At 46.4% G+C, this 21,203-nt stretch overlaps 1 long non-coding RNA gene across 1 annotated transcript; it reads right to left on the reverse strand.

The window, feature by feature from the left end:
- Positions 1-2,717: 2,717 nt before the first annotated feature.
- Positions 2,718-19,406, reverse strand: LOC146429482 (uncharacterized). Its single transcript, XR_014855573.1, has 2 exons — positions 18,345-19,406; positions 2,718-3,544 (listed from the first exon to the last, which is right to left on the reverse strand). It is a non-coding gene; the product is annotated as an uncharacterized LOC146429482 (long non-coding RNA).
- Positions 19,407-21,203: the final 1,797 nt, after the last annotated feature.

The raw sequence follows: 21,203 nt of genomic DNA on the forward strand, positions 1-21,203 counted from the left end.
TGGTACCAAAGGGAGGGCAAAACCTGTCCTGTGCAGTGGCACACTGGAAATGTCACTGGGCCCTACTGGATCATCAGTCCTTCTCTGTTCCACTTCATTATGTAATGATTGAAAATGCCTCTTGTATATGCTGGCACTAATCAGGGTATCAGTCTGTTGTCGGAGAATTGAATGAATCATCAGAAGTGGCTGAACTCGGAGTATATTTATAAAGGGTAGGCTGTAGAAACCAGTAAGTCTTTTAATTTTTCCTTTAAAAACTGAGCAAAAGTCACAGGAAGTTTAAGGAGAAAACAAATTGCTCCTCCACAGGTTCAGAAGTACAGTAGTCAATCCTTGTACTGCTCAGCTTCTCTCATGAGGCAGATGAGCAGCCTGAGGAGTCTGGGGGTGTGCAAAGGAAATTTCCTTTCCTTCCCTTAACTGCAGACTAATAAATAAATGCATCATGCCCAGCTCCGTGGGCTTCCTGGTACCTTAATTAACAAACTGGGTTGCTACAACTCTGAATTTCTCTGCATTGTCTATGAGGATGCTCCCATTGAGCTTAAAGAATCAGTTTGAGTTTACAGACAGAAAGAATAGTGAAGTTTACAGGAGTATCAACTTAAAAATATAAGGAAAGTTTTGCAGGTACACTAATCATTAGGAACCCCTTCAGTGTGTTTTACTCTGAGTCAGGTCATGGGCACCGTGACAAGAGGACAAATAGCCAAGAAGACTCCTGACAATTATAATGTGGAATTTAAATCATTACACTCGACAACATTATTTACCTGGGATACCATAGTTGTTTTTCTTGTATCCTTAGTATTAAGGAAACAGCACTTTTTTTTCTCTTTTTTAAAAGCTGCATATAAAGGAGCATCAACCTCAGTAAGGAGAGGACTTTCTCTCTGTTGGCCTTCCAGGTTAAGAAGACAGATCCTGCTCCAATGACATAAAAAAAAGTTTTCAAACTCGATGTTGCAGTGAAAGCCCAGTCATGCTGTCCTAGATCAGCTGATGAGTTTGTGTGCTGAACTTGAGACCAGGGATGTCAGCTCCCTTTGCTGGGGGATTGTTTGGGTTTTCCTCTTCAAAAAGTACATCAACCTTTGAACCTCAGGCAGTACAAACTGGGCACCAGAACAGGGTCCAGCTCATGGGAAGGTTGGCACAGCCATCCCAATGGAGAAGTTTTAGTTTCTTTCCCAGCAGCTCCTGCAAATGTTCTCTTAGTGAAACATGGCCAATTTTGGCCCAGTTAAAAAGATGAAGCCCAGTAATTACCTGCTAAAACAAAGGTTCCTTGAAAGCTTTGATTTATTCAGTCTTGCTGAAAATTAAATGTTTAAACTATGACAAAATTTGCCTAAATATTTCTTCTGTGAAGCAGCTATTTGTTCATCAGAAACTACAGCAAAGTACCACAGGGCTCCAGTAAAAGAAATCAATAAATTTGCCTGCAAAATGTATTCCTGCTCTGATTTTATTCCACATGTGTGTCTGACATTCAGTTTCTGTTTGATTGAATGTACCACATTAAACTGTTCTGGACAGGAGCTGTGCGCTGAAAGCACCTGATAACAGTGCAGGGCATTTCAGCAAGTGTCCCCTGCAGTGAGAGACTCCTGCAGGCATTAACAGAATTGCTCATACTTGAAGAGAAATATAATTTTTTCCTTCTCCTTGTTGGATCTCACTCTGCACCCTTTGCTGGGCAGTGGCAACACTGTCACCAGTCCAGATGCTCTGCACCTTCCAACGATGTGCAAAGCAGCATCAGTGGTGGCTCAGGCTTAGTTCATCTGCTGTTACCTGTTTTTCAGAGAATAAATCATGTACAGGCAAGGACCAGTGTGTTTTATTTCTGCAGGGTCTATTTTCATGCTCATGATGCTTAGCACAGATGCAACTTGATGGGATAGCAACTTGAAGGAAGTTTGGGGCAGTTCTTAACAGCAGTAGAAGCAGATGGCATCACCTGAGACTGAATCTGAAAGAAACCCGTAACTGCATGCACGTGCTTTTCAAAACACCTTTAATTTAGGTATTTCTGGGGTTTTTTCAAGCTAAATTGGAGGTGCTAAGTGACACTGAACTTCAAAAAGAAAGAAAACTCAATCGAGTCAGATTTGTTATTGAAGTCTTAGTGGCTTAGTGTGGGCACTGAGAAATGGAGTTGGCTCTGCTGACAATGTCCTCAAGTGTTAAGATCCCTGTATCTCACTGCAGGATCTGCACAGGGGATCCTGCATGTGAGCCCCTGGCCATGTACTGAGTGACCCTACAGACCTCTGCTGCACCAGCCCTCCTCTCTGACAGGCAGTGTGGCAGCTGGGGGAGCTGCTTTGGGATCAGATGTGACAAAAACACCACCAGACCACCACGCTCTGCAATTCCCCATGTGCAGTTACACACAGGAAGGGTTTTGTCCACCGAGGCTGGGACAACCAGGCAACTTGCAGCTTGCCATAAGGAACAAGACACAAGGTTATAAAGCCCTGGAATGACTTCTCAGACTTTTCTATAGGCAGAGTTCCCATAGCACATAAAAAAAAAGATCCATTCATCAAGGCCTGGGCCTGCAGGATGAACTGCAGGAGTTGCTCTGTATGCATCCTCTGTTAGAAGTTCTGACATCCTTCTGACTTTAAAATCCATGAGTGGGTTCTCTCCACAGTGCTAGAGCTGAGGTAGGAAGAGGCTGGGGAGGCGTATTCCAGTATTTCGGGGGAAAAAAAGTGTTTATTTTAACATATAAATATACTTATTTAAAATGGTGATACTAAAGATAAAAATTGTAACAGAAACTCATTCAAAAAAAGTTACAAACCCCCATTCCCGATCCTCCTGTTTCCATCACAAAGAATATTCCACAGTAGTAGAGCGATGCTTTGCAGAAGAGGTGATTGGGTCAGTTGATTTGTAGGTGTCAGAATCAGAACAGATTAAACTAATTCCATCCACCCATCTTGCTAAGGAAAATTCAAGCCCTTTATTCTCGTATCCAGTGAAGACATGAGAGTTGCTGGATGCAGAAATCCTTGTGGAAAGGAGCAGAGGATCTGTAGTTTCCTATGATGAGGCAGTCTCTGAAATCAAAGGTGTCAAAGCAGGAGGTCCTGACAAAACAGTTCCAAAAGTGTTGCATTCCTGGAATCAGCTGGCACGAAGGACACTCCTGGACAGTTCTGTGGGGCCTTGAGCAGTCCAGGTTTCTTTGTTCCCAGCTGGTTGAACAGTATCCATCCTTCACTGATAGTGGTGCCTTCCTTGTGCCCATTGTCTGTCTTATCTGTCACACAGTCACCGGGACAAGGATTGTCTTTTAGGACTTGCTTACACAGCAGCTGCAGTAGCTGTGGCAGGATGACTCCATGAGAACACTCATTCCACAGCCACGGGATCAGCTCCTGGTTCATACCATACCTTAAGTGGAGCAGCCTCAGTGTGTCAGTGTGCCTTACAAAGTTAAGCCAGACCTGGGACTTGGCTCAGGGTTTCTAGTCACTTCTCCTTTATAAAGAATTCAGCGTTAAGAAAAGCAGTTGAAATGCTCCTGAGAATGACAAATAACAAATGAGTAAATCTTGCTCCAGAGCCATAAAACCCAATTAAAAAAAAAAAAAGCATGCACTCCTAATCTATTGGCATAAGCATATAAAGCAGAATTAATTGATAATCATATCAATTAATTGATGAAAATGCTAAAAGCCATAAACAAAGCCTTTTCAGAAAGGTAATGAATAAGTAATCCAAGCAGACAATGTGAAAGGACTGTTGCTGCTGTGGGGCCAGGGGGCCAGATTAATTTGACTATCCATACCCCTAGGTAGAGTTATTAAAGGATAAAAGCTTTGAGCGTAGCTGCAGAGTTCAATGAAAATAAAAACTTTTACTCAGCATACAGAAGCTCTCAGAAGTGCAAATAAAGTATTAGAATGCATAAAGATGGCAAATAATTGAATATTATGGTTCTGTTTAACAAATTGCTTCTTTGCATGCAATTACTTCATCGTGGTCTGATCTGAGATACAAGAGCAGCAATAAAGCTGTGAGAGAGCTTTATTGAGAAAGACGCTGTGGATGAGCAGAGACCTGGCAATGAGTTTGCTACAAGAGGAGTAAAACAGGATTGGGAGGGGAGGAACTGTTTGGGTAAGGGCTCTTTCTGTGGGCTTGGGGTGCATTTATCTCTGGTGGGGGGAAATGTCAGACAGACACACCAGGGAGGGAAAGCACTCGCCTTGTTTCATTTCCCTGTCTTTGTGCTCAGTTCTCATGCCCTGAGCGTCCTAAGAAGCACACACTCCACACCACAGGTCACACCACCACATCCTTTAGCTCCACTCCCACAGAAACACTGTCCCCAGGCTGACACCCTGCTCCGACCTGCCAGCCCTTCTTCCCAAGGGCTGCCTGCCCTCCAGCTCCTTCCAGGCCTCCCCGTGCCGCAGGTCACAGTTGACCATTGCAAGAACAATAAGGATTTTTAGGGGCATTATGACTGGGTTAGTAAAACACAGCTGCCCCTGAAAGTCCCTCATTTTTCTTGCTGCCGCTCAGTCGGTCCCCAGGAGGGCAGGGTCTGTCAGGCTCTGTTCTCTCCAGCACGGCACACGGGGCTCTGCTGATGTGCCCAGTAATGCCCCGGTGCCCAGCTCACACGGCAGGGGAAGGTGTGCAACTGCTTTGTCATCCCTGTGGGCTCCTCCTAAGTGAAGTGCTGAGTATCAGCGTAATGCCAGATGGCTCGTCTGTCACTCGCAGGAATGCCACCGAACAGCCTGGCGCAGCTCACTGCAGGCAGCCCCCCGGAACACCCCAGCCCCGGGGCAAAAGGCAGGATCACCCTGTCCTGCAGGTACTCGTGAGACTGGCACTCAGGTGAGCAGTGCTGCTTTGCCCAGGAGAAGTGGACACTCCAGGGCTAACCAGCCCTGTGCATCCCATACTGGGTCATGATCTGCAATCCCAGTAGGCACTTGGAGCTCCCCAGGTCCCAGCTGGCAGCATCCAGGTGCCAGCAGGAGATCTCACACTCATCTGCAGCAGCAGTTGCCTTTGTTAATAAAGCTGGGATTTTAGGGAATTACTTCTGATTTCTTAACAACTTTCAGCTAAAGTAGTATCTGAAAAAGATCTGTACATTTCCCACTAAAAAAGTGCCAAATATTTGGCTGGGAATTTTCAAGTCATTCACAAGTCCTCCTGGAAATCCCAGCCCAGCCCTGCATGTCCTTAGCGCAAGGAGTAACACTTTCCTTTTAATTGATCCGTATTTTGATGGAGGTGGACTCAACCTAGAAACTAGAGACAGATTCCCACAATTCTGCTCTGTTGTTTCCCCATTAATTCTGCCTGTAGAGGGCTGGGGTGGTCCCCATCCCATAATGGGTTTGCAACTGCCCCTGCAAGCTGTTGCCCTTGAGAAGGACTTTGTGACACTCACAAGGACTTCCAGGAGAGTTCATGTCAGAGCATTCTCAGGGCTTTTCTTCTTTTCTTTCTTCTTGCAGTCAAAACATCACATCGGGTCCCTCAGCAAGGGACCCTTTGCATAGCCTCACGTTTGGAGGTGCTGCTGTTCACACAAGCCATCTCCAGGGACACAGCTGGTGTGACCAGGGATGCTTGAGGAGTCACAAAGGTCCCAGCTCGGCCAACACAAGGCAAACATCCTCACCCATCCTGTGTGTTACTCCACAGTAACAGAGCACCTGGCTTCCAAAAACTCTGGAGACCCTCTCAGAACTGCACAGAGCCACACCTTATTTTCATTTACAATTTCTTCTGAGGCTTGCAAATCAAATGAAAGCAAACCCCATGCCCTGATTTGGTTATAAAACATGAGCCATGATTCGGATCCAAATACTCTTAGCATCTTTGAGAAAGTTACAACAGCAGTATAATAATAATGATAAAAAGGGCAGTAGCCCTCTAAATGCTAATGACGTTGGTGTCCTAAATGAAGCATAAAAGCCAGAGCCCTCGAGAAGCAGAGCATGAGTCAGAACGTCAGCAGTCCCACATTGAAAGCAGCACTCCTGGCTGCTTCATTCATTTAAGGAATCAATTCCTTTGTAATGAGCATCAAGTAGTTTTAGGACTAAAATGAAAATGAGATGCGTGTCATTATTTTCAGAAGTTCTTCCTTTTTTTCTTTTTTTTTTTTCTTGGATTGACAATAAACAACTCTTTGCAGTTGGAGGGAGCCCCAGGCAGGACCAGGTCCCTGCAGCACTGGCTGCTGCACCATCACGGAAGGAAATATGAAGAGCCCCTGCCCCAGGGAGAGCACAACCTCCCCAGCAGCCAGGACCCCACCACGAGCAGGCAGAGCAGACCCAGGGCACAGAAAAGGAGGTAACTGCAATTGTTGCAGCCTGGGCAGGCTGTCTCACTCCCAGTTTTATTTTACTGGCATTGGGTCATTGGCAGAATCGAGTGAGGATGGATATGTGCTGAAGGCGAAAGCAGAGGCTTTGCATGTTCCCTCTTGGATTGCAAAGCCAGCACCAGGCTGTTCACTACAAGAAGAGTGACTATTGCCCAAGCTGCTCTTGGCTCCCTGCTGCCCCAGTCCCACTTCTAGATAAAGCACAACCAGATTCGGATGATCAGAGCACACAGCTCTAGGTTACACTAATGTTAACTCAAACTATTTTTGGTGTGTTGTATCTGAAACTCAGAAAATGCAAGAGCAGAACAAAAACAAAGTGAAGGTAGAAAATTATTGCAGTTTCTAGAATTCTTCCAGCTTTAGTCACCGAAGGGGATTGTTAGAAACGGACAAAGGGCTGTTTCCCTTGATTTTTTTAAGTGTGAATTTTGTCTTGACAGTTTCCTTTCAGAAACAAAAATTGAAAACAAATTGTCCCATACACAAAACAAAGGGACAGATCCTCAGCTGGAATGGACTGGTATTACCAAGTGAGAAACACCCACTCACAGGAGAGATTCTGAGCCTTTTAAACAGCAGCTGCTGATCCTGCTGTGCCCGGACAAGAGCTTCAGCCTCTGGGTTTAGATGGCAGCAGTGCTGGCTCTGCGTAGCTTGGAAAAGACGAAGGGCTGCTTTCAGAGCAGCTGAAAGCACACCAGGGCTCCGAGGACTCTGGGACCGTTCACTTCCCAAACCTGGAGCTGACTCCAGGTGCAGGAGCCAGTGGACACAACACCAAGAGAGCAACCGATCCCAGCATGGCCCTGGAATTAATGAGCTGCTTTGGAGAAACGCTGGCAAAGCTTCCAGAAACCATTACATGTGGGGTTTGCTTTCTGAAACGAGGCGTAGCTCTGATTTTTCTCTCAAAACCAAGATCAGGCTGATCACCACCTTGAAAATTACGTGAGGAGTCCCCAAGAAAGTATTAACTGTACAGCACAAAAGGAATGCACAGTGAGAACTGCGATCCATCCTGGCCAGTCCTGCCCCTGTCCCTCATTAAAAAAAAAGTAAAATTACACACATTCAGAGAATTCAGAAAGTGTCTCACTTTGCCAAGGAACAGATCACATTGTCACTGTCTCCAGCAGTGAGAGATGCCCAGCTGAGCTCCCATCCAGGAGAGCCTGTGCCTGAAGAGGGCACTGCCTGGGACCCCAAAGTGGAGGAACACTTGAGCACCAATGGAAGAGCACCTATCCTCCAGGGCTGACAAGAGGTGGGTTTGACCACGTGCATTTGACATCTCTGCAATCCTCATTTTGGAGCATCACTTTTTTTCTCCCACTCCCAACATCAGCAGAGGAGCTGGAAAGCCAGAGTTATTTTTAGGAGATGGTACATTTGGGCCCTGTTCGTCTTGACTGGGTCCCTTTGAAAATGGCAAGGTTGGATAATCAAACACATTACGCAGACTTTCCATGCGGGCTGCTTTGCAAATGAGCCTCCCACCATTCAGATACCCAGGAGCCAATATTTCAAAGAGGAGCTTTTGATGCTGCCCTGGTTTGCCTCACTGTGGTGACCTCACTAGCGTTTATACACAAAGCCTTGGAGAACAAGCAAATTAAAGCAGCTGACTTTCAGTATATAAAATAAAACAATTAGTCATCAACAAGCCTACTAGAGACTGCCACATTACATTCATCTTGAGTGCCAAGAGACCTTGACCTGGCTCAGGCTGGCAAAGAGGATAGCAGTGCTGCCTGGTCACATCGTCCATGTGTGGGCAAAGCACACCCAGAGCAGCTCAGAAGGGAGTCACCATGTGACTGACATATCAAACTGGCTGGCACCAGGACCGGGACAGGAAGGGACAACAGGAGAACAGTAGGAGAAAAATGCCAGGGGAGGAGCTGTGGCTGGAAGAGGCTCCATGACTCCTAGTAAATTACCCAGGGCACAGCCAACCAGCCCAGTCTGGCCACTACTGTCCTGTTCAAGTCTCCAGAAGAAAGGGGAAAGGGGATCCATATGAACAGCCTGTTGATAATGGTCCATGGTTCATGCTGAGTTTCAGACCATGTCTAGAACTGCCTGGAGGAGCCCCAGGCCACAGTCCTGCCCAGGACCATACCCAGTACCATCAGCTGCTGGGTTTAGCAGTGCAGCTGTAACCACTACTGTAACAGCAGTGCTGGGAGGGATTGGACAGTGCTCAGGTGCCTGCTGGCTCCAGAGGAGTGTGTTCCCACAGAGCCCTGCCCAGACTGATCACCAACAGGAAAAGCAGCCACACCACTGGCCTCGACCTGCCAGTGCTGCCCCCAGTGCTGAACCCACCTAAACCCTGGCCAGCGAGTTAAGAGAGAAGCTGCCAGCAAGGGGCTGCCCAGCCTGGGCTCTACTGGAACTGTCTGGTCTGCCCAGCATTTAGGGAAGCAAAGAGTTATAGGAGAGCAGAGGAAATTACTGAGCAAAAGGGTTTTTTAAATAATTTCAAACATTAAACAAAACTGAGACATTACCATAAAGTAAGTGGCCACACCTTGCTACTTACTCGACTGCTGACAAGACCAGCTTTTCCATAGCTATTCAGATCTGACGAGTTCTGGGTGCCTAACTCACTCTTTTAAGCTCATTTTCGAACTCCAGCCAAAAATCACTTTCTGATTCACCACTTTCTCAGGCACACCAGTATTCAGAGAACGCCTGCAGGCTGGTACTGTGCTGTACAAAGTACATAACCACGAGTTTAATTACCCCGTGGACCAGGGATGTGATTAATTGTATGCTTTAAGTTAAGCATGTGCTTAAGCATGTTACTGACCTAGAGCTTTAAGCAGATCTATCAGGTGTTCTGGTGCTCTCCATTTACCAGTTCTTTGAGGTCAAATAAGTGGAAAGAATATAAGAATACTCCTGTGCTCATACACTCCAAAGAATTCACACAAAGTTCAGTTTCTGACTTCTTAAAAAATTACCCTTTGGACCTATTCTCCCCATGTTTACACCAATACTGACTATGAGCATTACAATAGTCTGTATATGGTCAGAATGTATTAGCATAAAACAGGAGCTAATTACTATCATTAACAAGCTTTTAAAAAGCATTGGACTTAGTTTTTACTTTGCCTGAATAGTGCTTTAGGTAAGAACTTAGATTCATTTCATTTGCACACTTTATGGATTAGTTCCCTTATGTCTGAGCAGTGTATAAAGCCCCCCGCCCAAAAAAACCCCATAATTAAAACTATTGCCCCTGCTAGCAGTGGACTCATCGCATGGAAGAACTCAAGCATAAAATGTGCATCAGCTATGGGTGGTCACGTAAATCCACATTTCATTAGCCACACTGAACATGATCCTGGGGAGTTTTTTCATTGCACTTTTCCACCTTTCCAGCAAAGGCTTATTCCTAGTTCATAATAATTTAGGAAGGTCAAATTGTGTCCATTCCCCAGGGAGGAGCAAGTAGAGAAGACTGGACCCTGAAAGCTACACTTTTTAAAGACACAACTGTCCCTTTTGTGGCACTCGGGGAGCCTGGATGGACCGGACAGAGCTGCTCCTCGAGGCTGGCATGTGACCCATGTGCCATGCCAGCATCCCAAGGCAGGGAACACCCACGCCCAGCTACACCCACCAGCAGTGACATTTCATAGGGACAAGCCAAGAGACTTCCACTGGAGCAAAGCATGTGCAAATCAATTTTCAACAAGCGAGGGAGAGCACAGAGGGTTTGGTTACAAGCGAGGAGGCACGTGCCTCTGAAGGGAGCCTTCTTTGAGGAAGTAAACAGATACAATAATTGATAAGTGTTTTGGCTTCGCCTCATCACTAATCCCATCACATGCCATTCCTTGCCAGTGCATTCATGTAAAGTGTCTATTTTGGATTCTGGGGCACAACAGAGAAGACAAAAAAACCCACAGTTCCCAGAGAGATGGCCAGCTGAGCCCAGGTGCACTCACTCTTAAAGCACTAATACAGTGACCTCAAGCTTTTAAACTATATTGCTCTCTGCTTAAGATGCTGGTCTTTTAAGTTTACAGCTTTTTTTTTCTTTTTTTGTACAAAATGCAGTAAAATCTTTCATAGAAAAGGAAGTTCACTTTACTAGGGATCCCAGCCTTAGTGCTGCAGGTGTGGGAGAATTTACATTATTTTTTCATTTCAGCATTACTTCTTACTGGTAACTCTGAAATGTTTTTCCAAAGGGAGCAGATTGTCAGGTACAGGTTCAGTAACTGCTGTGGAGAATGCCCACTGGTTTTGGGTCCAACACTATATATCCAGAAGCTCCTTACAGCAGTAAGTCACAGGACAAGCACCCTCATTTGCTGAATGTCATTAATTAAACTAGACAGGATTTGGCAACATTAAATGTCCTTAAAATTCCTAATAGTTTAGTGGCATAAGAATAAGTTAGAGAAACCCAATTCACTTGCATCTTGAGTTGCTGTGGAAATCACTCAGGTGGTAAACTATTTCTGGAGGCAGTATTGGGATGTACTACATTTCTTTCACCTGGAATGGAGTGTTTCCTTCTGGGTGTGGGTTTATTCAAGGGAGAAAGGAGACAAGAGAGGAAAAGCTCAGTCATCACCTTGATCCTATTCATCTCCTGTGCACTGCACAGGTACAGATAGTAGAAGATCCTGAGCACAGGTTTTAAAGAAACCCTTATGTTGGCAGCCCACCAGGTCAGGGCTTCAAGGGTAATAATCCCATCCACACCACCCTACAGCAGAGCTCATACAGTGCTTTGCAACAGCCTCTTTATATGTATTTTTAAGCACTGAAATCCTGCTGGCTGCCTGCAAACAACTGACCATAATTTGGCATTATTGTAACACTGATTGCTGACCAGTTATAAAATACTTCTGTTTGGAAAACTCACTTCAAAGTTGTAAAAGGTTTGAATGTAACAGAATTTCCCAACAGTTACAAGCATAGTGCTATAAAATGATAGTGTGCTCGTGACTGTTTGTCTGAAAACATTACCAGCCCCCAAAATTAGAGCACGGGACAAATCCTGGGCTGATGCAGATCAGGAGATCTCTGCTGGCTTACAGGAGATGTTTTATTTAGCACTGGGCACACCTGCTGTTTCTTTGGAGAGCTGTAAATTCATTCTGTGATGTAGCCAAATCTACAAGCCCAATTTATGTATTTTAACATTCAACTCCTATCAAATGTTTTGAAATTAAACTGGTTTGTGTTCTTTTTGAAGGCAGTAATACCTTAAAAGTATAAAGACATCCAAAACTTTATGTAACTAGTATTACATAACACCTTAAACTGGCTCATAAGCGTTTTCCTTACTCTGGATTTATTACATTTTTATTTGGGGCATGTGAAACAACTCACTACACAAGTGCAGTTACTCACATGGGGCTGGGCTGGGGGGGAAAGAGTTCACTCTGATGGAAATTCTAAAGCGAGAAACTTATTGCTATGTTTGCAAAGAAACACTGCCAGAAAAACATGTTTCATTGTTTCTCACTGCCCTTGATGGCCATTGATACAGAAATTAAATGAAGCCCTGGAAAGGGGGGGCTAGAGGTAGCATTAGTTTTAAAGGCTGACTGCATGCAGCCCCTCCAACTGCACAGAGCATTAATGCCATAAATACGTGTGAATGTTCTCATTCAGGCTGTAATTTATTCCCCAAGGAGATGCATAACTAGCTCAAATATGCTACAAGAGAACCAAACTCTTCCAATGAAGTGAGTGCAGTATGTGAATCCTGGAGCTAAATTTAGGCTGGGACTTGGAGTAAAGTAATTCTAATCTCAGAGTAGCACTTGGAGTTGCAGTGACAAACACTGCAAAGATTCAGGGAAGTTCTGCTCCTTTGTTACAATCTATTGTGCATGACATTTCGGGAGCTCTTTACTGACTCAGATTTAAGAAATTCAGCTTAAGTTACTCAGTTGAATTTCATTGTTCAGTGAAATTGTTTAAAAACTCCCTTCATTTGTTCTAAAATGTGGATTTAGGCTGGTTTTGGGGTGTGTACAGCAGCATTCTTAATGTATTGAAAGTCCAATGTAAAACACAATTAACTGTAGTGCTGAATAATGCACAACATGGAAAAAATGGATACTGCAAATATCTGATTATGGGTTTTTTTCCAAATGACATTATTTGTTTGGTTTTATGGTCCAAGGTAAATTAAAATAAGCAAGCTCATTTGTGATTAAGCACCTTTCTGTTTCTTGTTTTATACAACTGTTATTTGCATGGGAATATTCTCCTTCTCCAGAAATATTTCCTTCAAAATTAACAGATGAAGTCACAATTATACAAAATATCACTGTACTCAGAGCAGATTTTTTAATAAAAAAATACTTCAAATGCCACAGAGACTTCACATCTTTTATAGTATCCTTCAAGTGTAAAATACACCCATAATGCAAGAATTGAGGAAACGTTTATCTTTCATAATAAGATCAAAATAGCATTTACAGTTTTAAATCAAGCATATTTTAACTGAACTACATTCAAATTCTTTACGAGACAATCTCTCTTTTCATACAAGATTTTTCATGCATATTCTGGCTCCAAAGCTCCAAATCAGTTTGCCACAACTTGTTTCACTGGAATTCATCAAAAGACTAAAAAGCCAAGTGCCAAGGAGCCGAGTTTTGGCCTCGGCATAAACTGTCCAACCAATCCCTGCAGCCTGGAAAGCCCCAGTTCTCAGAATTAGCTGATGCTTTAAACAAGAGATCATAATCAAAATCATGATTCCTGACAAAGTCTCAATATTTCACTCTATAAATTCTTAATTAATTTTCCAGCCATTTGTAGGTTGCTGCTGGCTCCACCCTCTCAAATATCAGCAATTGCTGCTGCTCTTAAAGAAAATTCCACTTTGGGGAAACGTGATATTATTCCAGATGTTTCAGTCTACAGCAGTTCTGCCTAACCCAACCTGATCGTGGCTCTGTAATGCAGCTGAGCCTTGAACAGCTTCTGGAATTTATTCCTTAAACTACTGCACTTGCATATTTGAATTTAACCCTACCGACAGTCATGTGCTTGAAAGCTCTGTTCTTTGTAACAACAGAGCCACTCCTAAAGCGTTTTTTTCCAAAAACATAAAACCATGACTAATTTTAGCAGGCCTTTGGGTCACTGTAGATTAGTTCCTACAGGCTGCTGATTGAATTAAAGTGTTTTAAATTGTGTTCCTCACCATACTTTAAAAGTTATCATGCAGAGAGATTTTGTTAAATGAAATCCGCTTTCAAATTTTATAGTTTGAGGAAATTCCATACTTGGAATGGGAAAAAAAAAAGGTGTATTTATAGAGATTCAAAACAGCTGTAAGAACTGGAATTGTCACTATTTTCTTTCATCAGATTTCAACAGGAAAAAGATGGGAGGAGATCCTGCCCTACCTCCAGCCATCCAGAACTGACCCTTTCACCAGAACAGATAGTTCAGGTGATGTTTGCTCTTCAAAATCCCACCCAGAGCAGTGGGCATTCCTCCACGGTCCAGCATCTGCCCACCACCGTCTCAGTTCTGCATGGAAACTGCCTGAGCAGGACTCCAAAGCCTTGGTCAGGTGGGATGTTTTGTAATTAAAATAATAATAATAATGAATGAGAACTCTACTGGGCATGATCTAGGAGTCACGACTCCAGTCCTGCACCTACAAATGGTGTCACTAACAAATCTGTAGGGAAAATACTGAAATCTTGCATGCTGCCATGGAATGTGGGCACATCATCCACCCACGTGGATGCTGGGGACACCATGAAGGACTTTCTCCAAAGGACACCAAGAACAAAGGCCTGTTGCCTGCTGCCATAGAAGGGAAAACCCAACAGCCTAAGCCTCATAAACTGACAGACCACCGAGATGCAAATAAAATTCAAGAAGTCTCTTGAAAATCAAATCTACCAAGCAATGTCTTGGAAGTATTTTGTTCTTCAGTGCTAAAGAAATATGCCATGAATCCATAGCCCATGAGTTAGGCAGGGAAGGGGAAGCTGTCCCCAGACCAGCATCACCCTGGCTCATTTCCTTCAGTCTGCAGCCACATGATTTCTTTTCCACACCACTGCTGGCTCACACCAAGGTTCATGCGAACGCCCAGGCTGGCAATGGGATCTGAAAGAGCTGTTCTGCCCTCAGCAAAGAAGAGTTTCCATACCCCAGCATCAGACACTCCCCTCTTTGGGATCTGAGCACTTGTAACCCTCCTGGAGTACCACCACAAGGACCCTCCCTCTTCTCACTCACTCCCCCAGAGCAACTGAGCCCAAGAAAAACCCCTCTACCAAACAAAGATCACACTGCCAAAGTGCTTTGGGAAAGGTACAAATTTTCAGGAGCCACCAATTTTCCTTTGACAGAGGTGTCACTTGGACTGTGGCAAGGAGCCAAAGCCTCAGAGGTGTGTTCCTCTTGAGAGCTAGTGCCAGCCATCCTGCAGCCTCTTCCAGGCTCTCCTCCCCTCCTCCCCTCCCCTCTAGGACCTGGCACTTTTGGGTCCTCAGGAAGGGAAGTGATGAAATCAGCAGGAGCTGGAAGGATTTTCTCAAGTAGGGCAGCAGTAGGAAGGGAGAAGCACATTCCCTTCCACGTCTGGTTTGCCTCTGTGTGCTGAAGAGCTGGCCTGGAGCAGGAGCTGGCACCAAGCACAGCCCCAGCTCAGCGTTTGCCATCTGCAGATGGAGCCAAGAGCGGAGGGAAAAGTGTCTGCAAGCTGGGCACACATTCCCTGCTCCACTCCTGAGGTTCAGTCCTCTCTAAGGGTGCAAAGCTCTAACAAAAGCACGTCCAAACTTCTGTGAAAGGTCTGTACCGACAGAGCAGATCCCAGGCACGGTCTGACTCCAACCTGCCCCTAATTACATGTATCTGTAACCCAGACACCACAGACTTGCTCTGCTCTGTGCCCTCCTGCAACTTAAAATACAGCCCTGGCTCGAAGGTCTCTATTTGCAAACATAGAGGAACAGTGGTTCTTAAATTGCAGGCAAACATTTGACTTCACTCAGGGCAATTCAAAGAATATCCTGCACGAACCCCACCCTTCTGCCCAACAACTCAAGCCTTAATGCCTAGATAGTTTTCTTTCACGTCTTATCACAGATAAAATATGGCCCTTTTTTTTTTACTGAAGGAGTAAAACCTGCCAAATATTTACCAACTCTTTCAGAAGGCTGAAAATGTCACTCCTACAGTGTAATAAACTTCCCCGGAAAGGCCCTGATAAATAGAAAGCCTTGCTGTACTGCCCAGAACTAGTTTAGTGTGGCCTAAGTATTGCCAAGTCTGACTGACAAAGAAAGCATATTTGTACACACAGAAAGATTAGCAAGAGAGGCATAAAGTTTATAAGTGAAAATAAAACAAAGCCCCATTATTAACCGGGGAGGGGGGAATAATTGAATCTGCATCCCAGAGAGCACAGAACATTATGAAAGCCTCAGAGCTAAAACAATAATTTAAGAGCTTGTCCACAACTTGCAGCAGAAGCTCAAACCATCTTCTTTAGCATTTGGAAAGTGCTAAACCATGGTCTACCCCCAACCCAGCCTTCAGAGCAATATTATTTAAAAATAAAATATTTTTACTTGGTAATTTGACCCACAAAAAGTCATTTGGGGCATGAGGGAATGTTCCCTTCCAGCCTGAACTTTAATTCAGAGAGAATGTTTAAACTCCACAGTGTAAACCAGATGCTGAGAAATACATCTGCATTGTACTGTATGTTCTTTGGGGCACAGACAGAAGTTGGAAAGTGCCTGTCAATGCAGTGTGTGTGGCTACGATCTAAATAATCCTAATAATGTAGATGAATGGAGAAAAACCCACATTCCTAGTGCCAGCCAGACTGTCAACAGAGTTCTAGCAGCTATAGACAACTATATCCACACTAGTGCAAACAGATGAATATTGCTTAAAAAATGTGTCCTTTCACCTTGGCAAATGCCATTTAAAAAAAATCTGAAAGTGCCTAGGGAGTTGGAAGCTCAAAAGTACACATTTAACAAGCCCTGATGACCATAAAATGCTGAGCACTCACTCTACAGAAGCCAGGCTTCCACTGAATCTTGACTGGTACATTCAGATGAAAAGGTTGTAACTCAAATTGTGCTATATAGTTCTCCAAAATAGGTTTCAGGGGGACAAAACTTGCCAGAGCTACTTAAAGGCAGGAAGAAACCAATTGTTGCTGAAAAAAAAGAATCCAGGTTATGTTAAACCTGGCAAAAGCTAAACTCAGCTGTTTATCCAGCTTTACAAAGCTCAGCACAGTGCTAAAGTTAAGAAACTCTCCTGTGAAAGGAAAAACTTCACTTTAGCCCACCAGCAAGTCCAGGAGCCTGACTAGCAACACAACCAACCTCCACAAAAATCGCTGCTTGGCAGAGACGCCTAAGAAGTTGCACAAGTTGGAAGGAACGGGCTAAGGAGGCACAGGAATCTGCTCCCCATCCCTCCTTTCACACCATCGGGTTTTAATGTTAATGATACGGCTCCGTGTGCCCAAAGTATTTTTACACTATGCTTGTCTTCTTGTAGCTCCGACTTGTTCCAAGGAGGATGATTAGAATCAGATTTCTGTGATTTCACTGCAGATTAATTTCGTTAAGGGCTACAGCTCTGCAAGGAGAAGGGGGCTGCAAAATAGGGCAGAGCGAGCTCAATGGCTCTCTCCTAAACGGGTAATAGTATCTTTGCATTTACTCCTTACTTTCACATAGTTTTCCTTTTTGTGGCTGCTACACAGAGTTCTTTGGAAAAACGGGCACATAGGGAAAAGAAACGTGCAAAAAGTTTTCCTTGAAACTTTGATTTCAAAGATAGTTCCCAACCAGAATAGGTTCATGAGGAGAACAGGCCCAAGTAAAACCTGACTGCGTCCACTGTCTCCCAAGCCAAAGAGGCACCTGAGGGACCACACGGGAAATAATTCTGATCTGTCAAGGTCTGTATGTCCTGACATGTGTCAGAGCAATAGCTATTAATACACGTTAGCATGCTGCACACAAGTGTTTGGATATAGAGGGCTGAAGGAGAAAAAAGTACACAGAGCTCTGTAACAGCATTTGCAAATTTCTCCTAATTGTGCAACAGTAAACATTGGTTTTTTTCATGGGCAATTGCTACAGAAAATTGCACTGAAAACCGAGTTTGTTCACAAAAATTTCCTGGGAACAGAGCATAAAAGTTGTGTGAGTCTGTGTACACACATACAGAATGTAGACTCCTGCAGTGCTACATCAGAGAGAAAATGAAATTCTAAGTGGCTCAAAAAAACACACAGGAAGATTTTAATTTTCCATTTGCTTTTATAGACCTTAGCCATATTACCACTTGGCCTTTTTCCTTACTGGAGGTCAATATCATTGACTTTTTACAAGGGAGAAGTAAAAACATCTCTACATAAATAAAGAAAAATTATGAGGACCCTCAAAATAATTCTAAGAACTTAAAATGCAATGTAACATAGCGCAGAAGGGCACAGAAGTTATAAATACGATGCTATACAAGCCGAGAGTAATATACACACCCGGAGTTGTATATACACCGTGCCCAAAGAAGGAGCACAAACTAGTGTCTGCAGACATGCAGGGTGCCGACTCGAAATCCGACAAATAATAAGGAACACCAGAATGCTGGGTGGTAGAAACGCTTAGGTGAGGAAGAGGAGAATTCCCGGGAGCCCGGCCGCTCCGTATGGATGTGACTAGATTAATTTTAAGAAAAAAAAAAAAAGGAAAGGAAAAAGAAAACAGATGTGTTTTCTGAAAGTGAAAGCAGAGGGAAGGATGCACATGGTCTTGCGGGAGCGAAAACGAGCGCTCGCTCCGCGCCAAGGCAGGGCCGGGCAGAGCCGGGCCGGGCCGCCGCGAAGCCGCGGGGATGGCCGCCAGCACCGGTAGGACGCGCACGTTTAAGGCCCTTTCCGAGGTGGAAGAATACAAAATGCACTTACGGTTCGCGGAGAACCAGCTCCGTCCTCTGCCCGCGGCGGGCCGGGGCACCCGCCGGCCCCAGCCGGGCGAGCCGCGGTCCCCGAGGGCCAGCCGAGCAGCGCCCGCCGTGCCCGACCCGCCCGAGCGGCCCCGGGCAGCGCCAGCGGCGCCGCGCTCCGTCTTCGCCCGCTGCGCGCCCGGCAGGTCCCGGGAGCCGAGAACTGGGACTTTGTAGGCCAGTTGAAGACACGAACCTCTCATCTCGCCCGCAAAGACCCAGCCCTCAGCTCGCCCATCAGGCGCAGGCGGCCACTGCTCATCGCTATCTTTAACTGAACCCCTTTTTCTGGCCGGTGCCCACCGCCAGCGCAGAGCCCCCGCCCCGGCGCCACCGGGGACCCCGCCGGAGCGGGATCATTCCCCCGGCCGGGGGAGGCAGCGATTCTCGCCGACCCCTCCCGAACTTGAGCGCTGTCCCGGTCGCGGAGCCAGCCCCGCACCTCGGGCAGGGCCCCGACGCCCATCGTGACTCGGCACCGCCGATCCGCTCCTGCGGGAACTTCGTGCGCGGCGAGGCGGCAGCGAAAACACCAAACGGACAGAAAATCCCGAGCCCCTCGGTTACCTGCTCTGAGTAGAGGGGCACGGGAAAGGGGCTCGGGGGCCCCCGTGGCCGCCTCCCCGCCCAGAGCTGCAGGTCCTCGGGATTCCGCACGGGAAGGGCTCGGGCTGAGCTACAGCCGAGCGGGGAGCGGCAGCGGGCGGGCGGCCGCGCTCTCCTGGCTCCCGCAGCCCAGCGGCTCGCAGATGGGTATTTAAGCCGGTATTGATCACGGTGGTTTTTTTCTACCCTTCCTCTTTGCCCTTGCAAAAGGCAAAAATAAAAATAAATAAATAAAATGCGTTGCCACAAGGGACGTTGCAACATTTTCTCGGCTTTTCAAACGCTGCGTTTGCCCCAGCGAGATTGAAGTGTCTCGACACAAGAACACCAGAGAAGTAAGGGAAAGAGGGGAAAAATACCAAAACCACCCAAAAGCAGAAGAAAAAAATAATAATAAAAAAAGGCCAAAATCCAACACCCAAAGCCATCAAACCGGAGAGAGACGAGCTGCTCCGTGCAGCGGTGCGGTCCCGGGCGGTGGGGCTCCCGTCCGGTGCAGACACGCGTCCCTCAAAAGTTCGCTCCACGTGTTGCGGCCGCGTCCCAGGAGGGTCGGCGCGGCCCGGCGCACCGGGGCGGTGCGGGCTCGCTCCGCCGCTCCCGCGCCGTTTAAGGAAGCGGCCAGTCCCCACCCCTGCGCCGGGCAGCTCCCGCCGCAGCCCGGCCCGGCGGCTCCGGCGGCTCTCGCGAGCTGCCCTCCCCACCCGCTGCCCTCCCGACGCCCCGCGGGCGCGCCCGGCCCCGCACGGGGCAGCAGTGGGGTCCGCGGTCCGGAGCGGCCGCCGCCACCCCGCGCAGCCCCGGCCGCTCCCGCCCTGCGCCGCGCTCCTCCCGCCGGGGCAGCCCCGCGGCCCCACCACCGAGGGGGCGGCGCGCCCCCTGCCGGCCGCTCCCGGCGCTGCGCCCAGCCCAGCCCAGCGGGGCGAGGGACAGAGCGGGGGAGAGAGCGGGGGACAAACCTGGGACAAACCTGCGGACAGACCTGGGACAAACCTGCGGACAGACCTGCGGACAGACCTGCGGACCAGCCCCGCGGACAAACTCCGCGGACCAACCTGCGGCCACCCCGGCATCGCCCGGCGGCGACCCCCGCTCGTACCCCGCACGCACGGAGGCTGTCGCAGCCGGCATCTCCCTTCACTGCTCCCTGCCTATCTTCCCGCACATCACCATGACCAGTTCCCTGCACATCTCCCTATATGTCCAGCCTTCCCCTGCACACCTTGAAGCGGCCACACAGACACCTTGTCTGTATCACAGAGGACGTGATCTATAGCCTCCCATGTGTCCCAAATCTCTTCATTGACATCTCTAGTAAGGTTGGGTGAATACACCTCTATGTCCGAGAAAACCTGGGCACAAAACTCAGCTGTACCATATATAGAGAGATCGTGTCATTTCATTAAAATACACTCAACTGGAAACGTGTCTTAAGAAATACCACAAGGCCCTGAAAAGTTTGTCCCTTCTTTTGGGAAGACTTCTGTGCTCATGCATTATGTAATTGTGTGCTCATGTATGATGTAATTGTGTGCTCATGCATGACATAATTATGTACCCATGCATTAAATAATTGTGTGTTCATGCATGAGGTAATTGTGTGTTCATGCATGACATGATTGTGCCTTCATGCATGTAGTAATTATGTGCTCATGCATAATATACTTGTGTGCTCATGCATGAAAAAAATCAAAGCTAACAGCCAGAGGCGTAATCTTTTAAATCTTTGGGTTCAGCAGGACACAAATGCACCTCTCTGTCATCTACACCAATTTTTTTTCCTGTGTCTATGCTGAAGACAAGGCAGGTCCCTGTATGCATTTCTATGGATGTGGCAAGTGACTTTACCTGGCCTGCATGGATAGAATGCCAGAGAGAGAACTTGAACTGTCATGTAACTGCTCTCAATCAATGCTGTGAAGCCATCCTCTACACAGAACGTGTTCCTTGGCTGGAAGCCTGATGAATACGTAGCCAAGGAACATGTTGTTTAAAACTGATAGTAGAATGCAAAGTGAATCATGGACCATGGGCAAAAACGTTGAAAGAGGGACAGAGCTCTATGAGCCTTTTGAAAAAAAGACATTTCTCTAGCAGAAGGTGCAGAAATGAAGGATTTCTTGACTATCTGGAATGGTTCTGCAGAGATTATGCCCAGTAAGTACTGGTAGAAATTAAGACTTCCCAAAAAGGTGCAAAAGACACTAACCTTTTC

Source organism: Lichenostomus cassidix, chromosome 18 (assembly GCF_008360975.1).
Source record: "Lichenostomus cassidix isolate B80296 chromosome 18, HeHo_3.0, whole genome shotgun sequence".
In the NCBI taxonomy this organism is placed as follows: Eukaryota; Metazoa; Chordata; class Aves; order Passeriformes; family Meliphagidae; genus Lichenostomus; species Lichenostomus cassidix.